Source organism: Dipodomys spectabilis, unplaced genomic scaffold, assembly GCF_019054845.1.
Source record: "Dipodomys spectabilis isolate Male_0828 unplaced genomic scaffold, ASM1905484v1 ptg000144l, whole genome shotgun sequence".
NCBI lineage: Eukaryota > Metazoa > Chordata > Mammalia > Rodentia > Heteromyidae > Dipodomys > Dipodomys spectabilis.
Genome location: NW_024870821.1, coordinates 3,114,193 through 3,128,510, shown reverse-complemented (window position 1 = coordinate 3,128,510; position 14,318 = coordinate 3,114,193).

The following is a 14,318-nucleotide window of genomic DNA, read 5'->3' as shown; positions in this document are numbered from 1 at the left end:
CACTTGCAGTGTTTTCTGGTTAGAGATAAGAGGCTCAAGCCATGCTTCCAGCCTGGCTCTTTGCAGGTTAGTTGGGAGATGGAGTCTGAGGGATTTTTCAGCTCAGGCTGGCTTTGTACTGTAATCTTTGCCACAAAAGCCCTTTGTTATTTCCAATTAAAGCAACAAGGAGATCAATAGAATAAGTAGAGCTTACCTGGTCCTTATCAAGAATTGAGCAAATATTCTGCAATAACACAACTCATTAAATGTGAGAATCTTAGCACAGATATGCCTAATATTTTAGAATCACGTACTTAGTACTAAACTACACAACACAAAACAAAAAAGGCAAAACTCAAAACCTAAAATGTTTGACAACAAGCCTTTGAGAGGGAACTTAGAGGGGCTACCCGGAACCCAGGCCATGTCACATTCTTCAGGGCACAATCCAAAATGTTTTAGAAAAGAAAGGGAGAGATACAGAAAGTTGAACATGAATAGCAGAGAGCAGAGAGAGCCTGAAAGTAAACAGACTTCTGACCATGTACCATTGCAGAGGCAAAAATTGTCAGAATCTGAGAACAGCATAAAAATAGCAGGTGCTCTGTCTATCCAGGGAGCGCAGGAGGCATTTCAGAGGGGTTTCACAGCTCGAGCATGACTCGCAGCACCCCATTGAATGTGTAGGAGAGTCAGTCTGGAGAGTGAAGGAAAGCTGACCAGGCAGAAGCAGCATTCCTACTTCCCCCAGAGCCCTATAGAGAGACATGGCCAAGCACCCAAACCAAGCATCCTCAGCATCGGAGGTTACCAGCCATTTGGCTAAAGGCCATAGGAGCTCTCTGGCATGACACCACATCTGAACAGAGATTGAGCAACAGAGAGCCATAGAGAGTAGTTGCACTCAGCAGAGTAGAGAAGTGGTGTGGACGTGGATATGAAGGCCAGCAATGGTATTGGTGAAAAGTCTCACGTGGTGTTCAAAGCAGTTTGGTTGGCAGAAGAGGGGTGGTTGGGAAATTCTAACATTTCCAACTCAAAAACCCCATCTGAGTCACGGCATCATATGTAAGGTATATTAAATAGGTAGAATTCATTAGGTAGTGGATGAAGAGAACACCACAAGCTATTCAGGCAGGAAAAGAAGTTTATTTACTGGACTGCTGCCCCAACCATACATGGTGGAAAAGCATGTCTGAAATGGAAAGAGAGGAGATAGCAATTTGTATTTCGGTAGAAATTCATCCATCTCTGCTAGGCTTTCCTTCCTTTGTGAGTACAGTCTGTAATTATTTCTTTATGATTGGATGTCTTGGACGTTTGTTGTAATTTTTCCTGTGGTATCTCTGATATTATTGATTTGGGTCTCCTCTCTTCTGTTCATTACTCTTGCCAGCGGTCTGTCAGCTTTATTGAGATATTTTTTTAAAAACAGCTTTTTGTTTTATTAATTTCATTTATAATTTTCTTTGTATCTCATTAGTTTCAGCTCTTATTTCAGTTATCTTTTTCTGTCTAGCAACTTTAGGTTCAATTTTTTCTTGTTTCTCTAGCAGTTTAATTGCATCATAACATTGTTTACTTGGTCTATGCTTTCTTTTTTTTAATTTTTTAATTTATTTTTATTGTGAAAATACTGTACAGAGGGGTTACAATTACATGGGCAAGATGATGAGTACATTTCTTATCAAGAATTGTAGCCTCCTCCTTTGTTTCCCCTTCACATCCCTTACCATCCTCCCCCTGCCCCCCCACCCAATCCTCCCCGCTCCCCCTCCCCCACACCAAACGTGTAAAGTTAGTTTTCGACATAATGGCTTGTACATCTCATTGTTGCATTGGGCCCACCTGTATCTCCATTTAAATTATTTGTTTTTCCCCTTTAATCTTAACAACTAGTAGCTCTAGAGACCCCGCTGGTTTTAGAGTGGTCTCCCAAGCTACCTAATCAGCTCAGATCTTTCTCAGTATCTTAAGGTCTCTAGTTTCTTTAACTCCTGTATAGTACTCTGAACCTTGGAGAATTCTTCCATTTTATTCTCCTCCTTTTCTCTCAAACTTGCTTTCATGATCCCACTCACCTTCTCAATGTGCTCCTTAACTTTCAAGTGTTTTGGCAGGGTCACAGGAGAGTTCCTTTGACTGGCCAACTGCTGTTCCTTCTCACAACCCCTTTGCTTGATCTTCAGCTCCTCACTTAAGTTCAAAAAAGATGCTATTGAGAGGTAATTTTTTCCACCTCCATCTGTTCCATTGGGACATGATGTTTCTGCATTACATTTATGGTGAAGATCTCAGCAGTCTTTTTGGCCTTTTACTCTAGTAGTTTCTCTTTCTAGTTTTCTACTTCAGTGTATTTTTGGGACAGATCTTCAACTTTTTGTTTAGATCTTCTGTTTTTCTTCCTAATGCTCTTTTCCTCTCCCAGGCATTCTGTATCAGACCATGTGGTCCTTTAACTCTTACTGAAGAGTAACAATCTCTTTCTTGAGCCTGATATTTCCTGTTCACTTTTCTTGACCTCATCTTCTATGACATAGCACTTCCTCGTCTTTCTCTATAACTACTCTTATCTTCTTTCTCTGTTGTTTTGAATATCTACTGACACTCTTCAAAGCCTATAATCAACATGTACTTCAGCCTAATACATTCTTATATCAGTTCCAGCTCTTTTATTATGTCCACTATTTCTTAATGAAGGATTAGGATCTCTTCTTGGCTACACTTGTGGTTAGCAAGGATGGTAGCATTGCCGTCTTGTGCTTCTGTTGGCCTCTGACCTGTGGTCCACTAACTTGCCTCATGCTCACCCAGGCTAATATACTTGAATTTCATTTGATTCTGACTGTTTTCTAGTTTCCTTTTGAGGATTTTCTTCTCATTTTTGACTCTCACAAGTTTGTAATTTATATCTTCAAAACTTTTCTTCACATCAATAATTCTATGGTTTCTCCAATGTACTCTTCTATTTGCTTTTAAGCTCTTAGTGGGTTTTGTTTGGCACATATTGGAGATTCAGTATTTTATAACTTGTGTTTTGAGATAGAAGTGTGTGAATTTTTTCTTTGCCACATTTCTTCTTAAGTTTATAGGGCTGTTTTTAAATTGAACACAGTTGGAATTCAGAGCCTCAAGCTCCTTTGAATGTTTCTTCAGAGATACAAACACATTTTCCAGGTGTTAATGGGGTTACATAACCTGTTATTTTCAATCTTTCTCCCCCTTGGGCATTCCTTTTTCCAATGTCCATTTTGCTTGCAATAAGCACACTGATCTAGTCCTAGATATTCCCTACTGCCATTTGCAAATGAATTGTACTATCTTTGCCAAGGGTTTCTTGATCCCTATTCTGGGGCTCCTACCAAAACCCAAACCCCTTTCTTACTCTTTTTTTTCAGGGTACCTCCATTATCAAACAACCACTAGGCAACCACTTCCAACTCAAAATACACCTTTCCCTCAAAACCTTATAACTTTTGAAGCTTTCTTCTAAGATATGGGGCTGACTAACAAAGGCCATATTTAGGGCTCTTTGATTCTCCAGGGCTTCAAGATCTATAGACCTATAAGTCCTATAGGGGTCTGGGAGAAATTTCAGAAAAGCATTAGGGTACTCACTGGGGAACTCTCCCATCTCACACACATTTCTGGCTTTCTAGCCTCTGCGTTATCCCTGCTAACCAAACCTGGCAATAATTGGTAAGCACTTTCATACCTCGATTGCTGTTAGTCTCAGCTTGGATAAGCCTGGGGAAAGACTTGATCCAAATGGTCTGGTTCAATAGTGGAGCTACTGTCTGGTCCAGGGACCACATTCAAGTTACCGAGCAGGATTCACTCTCTTTTCTACCAAGTGAAAAGCATCTGTAAAATTTGTTGACACTCATCCCAGTTGTACTTGTGTGTGAAAATTACTGTCTGTAATGAGGTAATGACCCTGGTTATTTGTTTTCTGAAAAGGATGGATTTTGCTGTTTCCAGTAATACAGGTCACTCGTTGTAAAGGGACCATATATTAAAAAGGGGGCCCGCCCACCATCTCCTCCATGTTCCTGTCACAAGGGTAATAAGGGTAACACACCACACTGTATCACCTCAGGATGGTACAAGTAACCAATTTTGGCATGGGAGGATGCAACAATAGAGGTGCTGATGGCAAAGAATAGGAGAAAGAGTACATCAGTGCATTTTCCTCTGAGGGGTTCTGTAACCCTGGGCGAGAATATTTTTTGGATATGACAAATTTAGACCTTATTCTCCCATCCTGAGAAAAGGAGTAAACAGAGGTGCATACAGGAAACAGATAGAACTATCAGCATGCACACACAGTACAATAGCCACAGACACTTAACCCACATGCCCCAAACCTCTCAATGTTGACCTCTATAGGAGGTCCGAGATGACAGAGAGGACATTCTAGATTGCCTCTTGAGGAGGTCGCAGATGACCTCTGGAGGATGTCACATATGTACTCCTTAGGAAGCCCTAGATGACCTCTCATGGATGTTCCAAATGGCTTCCCAAGGAAGTGTCAGATGACCTCCAAAGGAGGTCCCAGAGGTCCTCTCAATGAGGCTGAGATAACCTCATGAGTAGCTCCCAGATGGTCACTCAAGGAGGCCATATATGAACTCCAGAGGAGGTTCTAGATAACCCTCTTGAGAAAGCCACAGATGTCCTCCAGAGAAGGTCCTATATGGCTTCTCAAGGAAGTCCCAGATGATGTCCGAAGACAGTCATAGATTTCTTATCAAGGTAACCTGAGATGACCTCCAAAAGAAGCTCCAGATGACCTCAAGAGCTGGTCCTAGATTGCCTCTTAAGGAAGCCCCAAACCAGATGCCCTTCAGTAGATGAATGGATCAAGAAAATGTGGTATATATACACAATGGAATTCTATGTCTCCATCAAAAAGAATGACTTTGCCCCATTTGTTAGGAAATAGAAAGACTTGGAAAAAATCATATTAAGTGAAGTAAGCCAAGCCCAAAGAAACTTAGGTCCATGGTTTCCCAATCACTACTTTTATAGAGGTCTCAGATGACCTCCTGAGGAAGCCCCAAATGACCTCTGGAGAAAGTCGCCCCGGTAGAAGGCTCCAGATGACCTCCAGGGTAGGTCTCAGATGGCTTCTCAAGGAAGTTGCAGATGTACTCTTGATGAGGATCCAGATGGCTTCCCAAGGAAGGCCTACATGACCGCTCAAAGAGGCTCCAGATGGATTCCCAAGGAAGCAACAGATGACCTCCAGAGGGGATCCCCAATCAGGCTGGCAAGCTTGTCCAGACACACCCCTAGAGGTCCCTAAATGACTTTTGTCCATGATTCTCCTCCGGAGACAAACACTAGAGGTAGACTCTCAACATTGATGTCTGACACTCTCACCTATGGGGATTTTTCCCTGAGGCCAAGGCCTGATGCCATCCAAATGGATTATCTCCATAGGGGGCATCCAAAAATTAAGACCTCTATAGTTCAAGAGAATCCATACAGACACATTTAATATCATAAATGTTCTCCTAACCACCAACCCCCAAAATTATGAAATCCAAAACTCCAAACATCAAAGGGCAAGCCTTTTTTACCCTTCCTTTTGTCTCTCCACTACAGAACTATACTTCCTTCGAGGTCTTTCTTTTTTGCCTTCTACCAGTTCCTTCTTCTCTTCAGGTCTCTTCACTCTCCACAGGCATGAACTGCTTTGACTGGGTCATCAGTTGCCATCCTTTACCTCCTGCCCTCCCTCAACTTCTTCTCCTCCTAGGTCTTTCTCCTTCTGTTATCACACCACTTCCTTCCTTACAGGACTTTTCCCTTTTTCTCTCTCCTTCTATTGCTCTGAACCAGCAGCTTATGTAAAGTCTGTACCCCTTCTCCACTCCAACTGCCTAACAGTTTTCAACTCTCAAATCCCAAACTGCCCACAGCCAAATCACTTCTTCACAGCTCAGCACTTGATGATTAATGCCCCAGCCCCTCCCACAGAATGCCCCACTTCTTTGGTGGCATACTTTATCCTCTCCAGCTGGCCAGGAGTTAGGGCCACACTAATTATCCAAGCCTGTAGATTATCGGAGCCCTGCTGATTCTTACAGTATCCTCCTTGTGAACTAGTAGCAGTTGAAATTGGAAATTTGATTGTGATATTACAAACTCGTTGTGACATTACAAACACATTTTGACATCATACCACCACGACATCACAAACCCATGGTGACAACATTGTCATTGTGACATATCAAATATGTTATGAACTCTCAGCTCCTTTGAAAAATCACATGCCCTTTTCAACATCAGTCCCTTTGTGTACCCATATCCTTGTTGTTAACTAATGACAATTGAAAGCAGACATGCCATTATAACATCAAAAAGTGTTTGTGACATCCTCAAAAGCTTGACATCACATTTTCATTGCACATCATCTCATTGTGACATAACCCAACTCAATGACATAATCGTATTATGACAACAATTCTCATTTTGACATCATAGACACATTGTGAATGCCTATTCTGTGATTTCATTGTATTTCATATGTAGCATGAGAGTTGCTATCAGAAACGCATTTTTGTGCCTAAATAACCATTTTGACATCATAACCACTTTGTGCCATCACAGTGCCATTGTGTTATCACTAGCACAATGTGACATCACAAACTTCTCCTCTCCTCATAACATTTGTGACATGCTGACATTGTGATATCAGACTTTTTTTGTTGGGAGCCAAAAAAGTGTATGGAAAGATAAGATTCCTCCAGCCCTAAGCAAACAACATTTGGCTAACCATAAATATTTCTCTTATCTCCAGCCCTAAGCAAACGGCACCTGGCTAACCATAAATATTTCTTAGAAAGACTAGCACAATGGCCAAAGGAAAAGCATGACTCATCCCTGACCCCAGGACTTCTCACCCTTGCTTCTGCAAAATTTTTTCATTCTTTCCCTTCTCTGTCCCCATGGGTATAAAAACCCTACCCCAAGCTCAATAAAGCAGACCTTGACGCGACTCAGACTGACTTTGTCTTTCTTTATGCGCGTGGTCTCGTTTCTCTCTCACCCACATTGGTTTTTAGGAGGTGCCGCCTTGAGCCTAACAAAATAACTGGACCTGCTGGATGGGTCACTTTTTGCCCTCATAAATTGATTTCAACCTCATATTTCATGTATGATATTAGATACCAGAAATCCACTGTGACATCATGACCATTGTGACTTCACACTGACAGATATAATGATCATCTTGTCACATTGTGGCATCACAAAAGGTTTTGATGTCACAATTAATTGATGATGACCTACAGGTAAGGGGTCACAGTAGGTCTATGATGTCACAGTTGTTTGGTGATATCCAAATGGCATAAAGGATCTCATTTATCATGAAATCACAGAGAATATGAGTTCCAAAACGGACTGTGCTATCTCCAAAGGCATGTGTTGTCACAAATGTGATGAAATCCTAGGAGGATTGTGATGTCACAGTGTGACACAGTATTTATGATGTCTGTCAGTATGATGTCACAATGATCAGATGTCACAGTGGATTTCTGATATCACATATCATAACTGAAATATTATAAGTTTGAAAATAGATTATGAACTCATAAAGGGCCTAAGATATTAAAATTGCAGCACATCACAAGACATGAGGACAGGGCAAGTTTGTGATGTCAGTGTGTTAGTGATACCACCATGGAACTGTGATATCCCAAAGTGATTGTGATGCCATATATTTATGAGATCACAATGGTTTTCTGATATCAACCCAGAGGCCACATCATTTGAAATAGAATGAAATAGAATAGACATTTACAATGTATCATGACATCACAATGACAATATAATGTCATAATGCTATGAGGTCATTGTAAATTGGTGATGTTGCAAGGAGATAGTGGTGTCAGAATGAATATATCTTGTCACTCTGATGATGGGGTAACAAAGGTTTGTGATGTTACAATGGCATATATTAATACAATTGTCATGTGTTCACAATGAGGATATGGGTACACAAAGGGACTGTAATGTCACAAATGTCATGTGTGTATTCAAAGGCACTTAGGGGCCATGATAGCTTCATGATACACAGTTGTGATGAGTTCACAATAGGTTTTAGATGTCAAGATGATTTTGTAATATCTTAAACACATGTCCAATTTCAATTGCTATTTCACAATGTGCATACAAGTTCACAGAAGGAGCTTGAAGTCTTAATGGACATGAATTTTTAAAAATGTTATGAGGCCATATTTGGTTTGTGAATACACAATGGGACATTGATGTCACCATGGCAATGTCAACTCACTGCATCATGTCAAAATATTATTTTGGTGTCACAATTAGTTGATGATGCCACATTGGTGATGAGGTCACAAAAGAATGGTGATGTCACAATGTGTGGGGCATGTCACAATGGCATAGTGTTTCTCAACTGTCTTTAACTTACAATGAGTATCTGGGTTCAAAAAGGACTGTAGTTTTTCCAAAAGTATGTGTTGTCACAAATATATTGAAATCTTAAAAGGTTTGTGATGTCAGAATTTGGCACAATGGATATGACATCTGGCAGTGTGATGTCACCATGTTCATGATGTCACTGGGAATGATAGCAAATGTCATATGTGAAATATAATGAGGTCGACAACAGGTCATGAGGACACAAAGGCTTAAAAGAATTACAGCATGTCACAAAATTTATGATGACAGGATAGGTTTCTGATGTCATGGTGGGTTAGTGATATCACAATGACAATGTGATGTACAAAGGGATTGTGATGTCACAATGGTTATGAGTTCATGATTTGTTTATGATATCAACCTACAGGCCACATTTGAAATACAATGAAATCACAGAAAAGGCATTCATAATGTGTCTATGATGTCACAATGACAATGTGAAGTTATAAATCTATCATATTATTTTAGTTTTGTGATTTCAGAATGAGCAAATGGTTTCAAAACTACAATCTGATATCACAATTGTGATGATCTCACAAACTTTTTGATGTTAAAATGTCATGTTTGATTTTCAATTGTCAATATTTCACGGTGGGGATTTGGGTACACAAAGGAACTGTGATGTCACAAGACTATGTATTTTTTTCAAAGGTTATAAGAGGTCGTAATAGTTTTGGGATGTCACAATGTGATCCTGGTGTCAAAAACAGCAATGTGATGTCACAATGGGTTTGTGATGTGACAGTGTTGGTGAGGTCACAATGGGTTAGTTATATCATGAGTTTGTAATATCACAAATTTTTCCAATTTCAATTTCTCCTTGTTCACCATGATACACTTAATAACCAGCAGTGCCCCTCTCATCCATGGGAACAGATACTCATCATGGCCTCCTGGTCTGGACCACCGGACAGGAGGATGAATGCAGCTGAAGGGGGCAGCACATGCTGCTGAAGGAGATAGGTTGTCAAGCCCCACATGGTGAGCTGTCATGAAGTGATTGGGCATGGACATTTGGGAAGAGATGATTGAAAACTGTTATGCAAGAAACATACTGCAGTGGGGGAAGGGTACAGCCTATACATAGGCTGCATGTTCAGAGAAACAGAAGGGGAGAGAAAAGGGGGAAAGGCCTGGAAGGAAAGAAGTGAAGAGACTGCAGGAGAGTAAAAACCTGGGAGGAGAGGAAATTGAGGGAGACCAAGAGGTGAAGGACGGCAACTGGCCACCGGGACAGGGCAGGGCAGGCCTGTCAAGAGTAGAGCAGCCTGAAGAAAAGAAGGGAATGGTGGAAGAAAAAAATGACAAGACCTGAAAGATAGGACAGGTCTGTAGAGAAGGAGGATGAAGAGAAAGAAAAAAACCTTGTCCTTTGAAGTGTGGAGCCTTGGAGATCATTATTTTTGGGGTTGCTTGTTTGCAGACCAGATAACAAATGACGGGGCTGCTCTTTGGAAGTCTGAGGGTTCATGGTTGAAGCTGCATTTAGCTGTGGGCATCCAGCCCAGGTCAAGGTAGACACTTGTTACAAAATTTATGAGGACAAGAGAGGTTTGTGATGTTACATTGTATTAATAATATCACAATGTCAATATGAGGTCACAAAGGGATTGTAATGTCACAATGGTGATGTGGTCACAATGGGTTTCTGAAATCAACCTATATGTCACATTAGAGATATAATAAAACCACAGAATAGGCAATCACATTGTCTCTATGACCTAACAATGAAAATGTGATGTCATAATACTATGACGTCATTGTCATTTTGGGATGTCACAATGATTTGATGGTATCATAACAACAATGTGATCTCACTCTTGAGATGATGTGACAAAGTGTTTGTAATGTTACAATGGCATGTCTCATGTCAGTTGTCCTTTGTTCACAATGAGGATATGGTTACCCAAAGGGACTGTGATGTCACAGGTACCATGTGCTTTTTCAAAAGTGCTAAGTGGTCAAACAGGTTTGGGATGTCACAAGGTGACCGAGATATCACTGTGGCAATGTGATGTCACAATGGGTTTTTGATGTCACAGTGGTGATAAGGTCACACTTGGATAATGGTGTCACAATGAATTTGTAATATCACCATTACTTGTCCAATTTCATTCTACTAGATCACAATGAAGATACTAGTTCATATAAGGAGCTAGAAGTCAGAAAGGCCATGAATTTTGTAAAATATTATGAGAAAATAATTGGTTGGTGAAAATCCAATTGGTAATGTGATGTTACCATTACATGGGATAGTATTGTTTTGAAATCACCAATAGTTGGTGATGCCATACAGGTGATGAGGTCACATAGGTTTGTGATTTCCCAATGAGATGGTGATGTCAAAATCTCATGCCAGATCTCTAATTGACAATGAATATATAAGTTCAGAAGGGTTAATGATGTATCCAAAGGCATATGTTGGCACAAATGTCATAAGTCTTAACAGATTTGTGATGTCACAATGTGACTCAGTGGTCATGATATCTTGCAGTGTGATGTCACAATGGTCATGATGTCACAGTAGATCTCTGATATCACATGTCATACCTGAAGTGTTATGAGTTGAACAGTTTATGAACTCAGAGAGGCCAAAGAGATCACACTGGAAGCATGTCAAAAATGTATGATAATAGGACAGTTTGTGATGTCACAGTGGGTTAGTGATATCATAATTGCAATATGGTGTCATCAAGGTATTGTGATGTCATAATGGTTATGTGGTCACAATGTATTTCTGATATCAACCCACCTGCCACATTTGAAATAGAATGAAATTACAGAATAGGCATTCCAATGTGTCTGTGGCATCACAATGACCATGTGATATCATAATGCTATGATGTCATTGTTTTATGATGTCATGATGGGCTGATGTCATAATGACAATGTGATATTACACTGGTGATGATGTCATAAAGGTTTTGAGATGTTAAAATGGCATGTCTCATCTCAATTGTCATTAGCTCAAAATAAGGGTATGGATACCAAAAGGCCTGTGATTTCGCAAAGGCCATGCTTTCTTTCAAAGTATCTGAGGTCATAATAGGTTTGGGATGTCACAATATGATCATGGTGGCACAATGGCAATATGATATCCCAATGAGTTTGTGATGTCACCACGGTGATAGGGTCACAATGGGTTAGTGATGTCTTATCAAGTTCGTAATATAACAATGACATATACAATTTCAATATCTTCTAATTCACTATGAGGATACTGTAATTACCAGTGGGGCCAGAATTATCTGTGAGAGCTGATAATCATTGTTAGTTCTTGGCCTGGCCCACGGGAGAGTGTGGGGAATGCCGCCAAAGGCGAAGTGTCAAGCCTCACATGGTGAGCTGTCAAGAAGTGATTGTGCATTGGGCAGTTTGGGAAGTGATGGTTGAAAACTGTTGCGCAGAAGATCCGTTGGAGTGAAGAGAGGTAAACCTATATATAGCTTGCATTTTCGGGGCATTGGAAGGGGAAATAAAAATAGGTGCTACCTGGCTGGAATAAAGGGAAAAACCTGAGAAGAGAAGAAGTTGATGGAGAGCAGAAGGTTGGCAAGTGGTCACTGGGGCAGAGTAGGGCAGGCCTGTGGAGAGTGGAGAGGCCTGAAGAGAAGAAGGAAGTGGTGGAAGGGATAAAGGGAAAGACCAGGAAGGAAGGATAGCTCTGTAGTGAAGGAGGGAGGAATGGAAAAGTAAAAAGCCTTGCCCATTGAGGTTTGGAGCTTTGGAGATCATAATTTTTTGGTTGGTGGTTTGCAGACCAATTAAAAAGGGTGGGGCTGCCCATTGAAATTCTGAGGTTTGTTGGTCAAGGATGCCCTTGGACCTGGGTATCCAGTCCAGGATAAGGTAATTGCAGTCACCTTTCTATTGTAAATTTTTTTATTATAATAATTGTGACTCGATGGCTTGTCTCATTGCCTTAGGGGTCATAAGTACATGAGTTCACAGAAAAAGCTTGAAATCTCAAAGGCCATGAATTTTCTAAGATGTGATGTCGCCATAATAGGTTTGTAAAAACACAATGGAACAATGATGTCACAACTGCAATACCACAATATAATGTCAAAATAATGATTTGATACCACAATTAGTTGTTGATGCCATTCTCATGATGAGCACAATAAATTTGTGATGTCACAATGGGTTTATGATGTCAGAGTGGCATGGCAGATCTCAATTGTCATTAATTGGCAATGAATATGAGTTCAAAAAGGGACTGTAATGTCTCCAAAGGCATGTGTTGTCACAAATGTGATGCTGTTCTGTTTTGTGATGTCACAATGTGACACAATATTCATGAAATCTGGCAATATGATGTCACAGGGGATTTCTGATATCATATGTCATACCAGAAATATGAGATTGAAAGCAGATTATGAGCTCACAAAGGGCCTAATATATAATGAGGGCAGCATGGCACAAAACTTATAATGGCCTTTTTATGTCCTAACAAATGGGACAATGTCAATGTCATTCTTTCTGATGAAGGCATATAATTCCACATTTTCCTGATCAATTCATCTACTGAGGGGCATCTGGGTTGGTTCCGTATCTTAGATATGGTAAATAATGATGCAATAAGCATAGTCGTGCTGGTAGCTTTAGTGTGGTCTTGTTTGTGTCACAACTGGTTGGAAATATCACAATGGTATGCTGGATCTCAAATGTCATTAATTCACAATGAAGATATGAGTTCACAAAGGGACTGTGTTGTCTCCAATGTCATGTGTTGGCACAAATGTGATGAAGTCCTAACAGATTTGTGAGTTCACAATGTGACACCATGGTCTTGGTCTTGATGTCTATCAATATGATGTCACAATGGTCATTATGTAAGTCAATTTATGATAGATATCATATGTCATACCTGAATTATTATGAGTTTGAAAACAGATTCTAAGCGTACTGAGGGACTAAAATATCCTAATGTTTGCATATCATACAAGTTATGACTAAAAACTCATGGTCTTTGGAGCTTAAGATTCTTTCTTTGAAATTGTAACCTCATTGTGAACTAGTAGAAATTAAAATTGGACATGTCATGGTGATATTACAAACTCATATTGACAACACAAACTCATTTTGACCTCATCACCACTGTGACATCACAACCCCATTGTGACATCACATTGCTGTTGTGCTTTAACAATCACATTGTGACATCACAAAGCTATGTGAGCTCTTATCACCTTTAAAGAAACAAATAACCTCTGTGGCATCACAGACCTTTGTGTAGCCATATCCTCATAGTGAACTAATGAAAATTGTGATCACACATAGTATTGTATCATCACAAATACTTTCTGCAATAATTATGACTGTGAAATCACATTGTCATCATAACACCATCATCTCATTGTGACATCACCAAACCCAAATGACACCATACCATTTTTCTCCTTTTTAAAATTCTGTGTCTTTTATTATGAGTATAGTGTACAGAGGGATTACAGTTATATGAGCAAGGTAATGAGTTCATATCCTATCAAACATTGCTGTCTTGACATCACTTTGTCATTTTGATGTCATAGACCCATTGTGAATGCCTATTCTTTGATTTTGTTCTATTTCAAATGTGCCATGTGGGTTGATATCAAGAAATCACTGTGAACTCATAACCTTTGTGACATCAAAATCTCTTTGTCACAGCACATTGCCTTTGTTATATCACTAACTCACTGTGCCATCAAATACCTCTCCTGTCCTCATAACTTTTGTGACATGCTATTGTGATATCTTAGGCCCTTTTTTTGTGAGTAGAAAAATCTGTGTTTGACCTCATATTTCAGATATGACATGAGATATCTAAAATCCAGTGTAACATATTGATATCACACTGCTGGACATCATAACCTTTGTGTCACTTTGTGACATCTCAG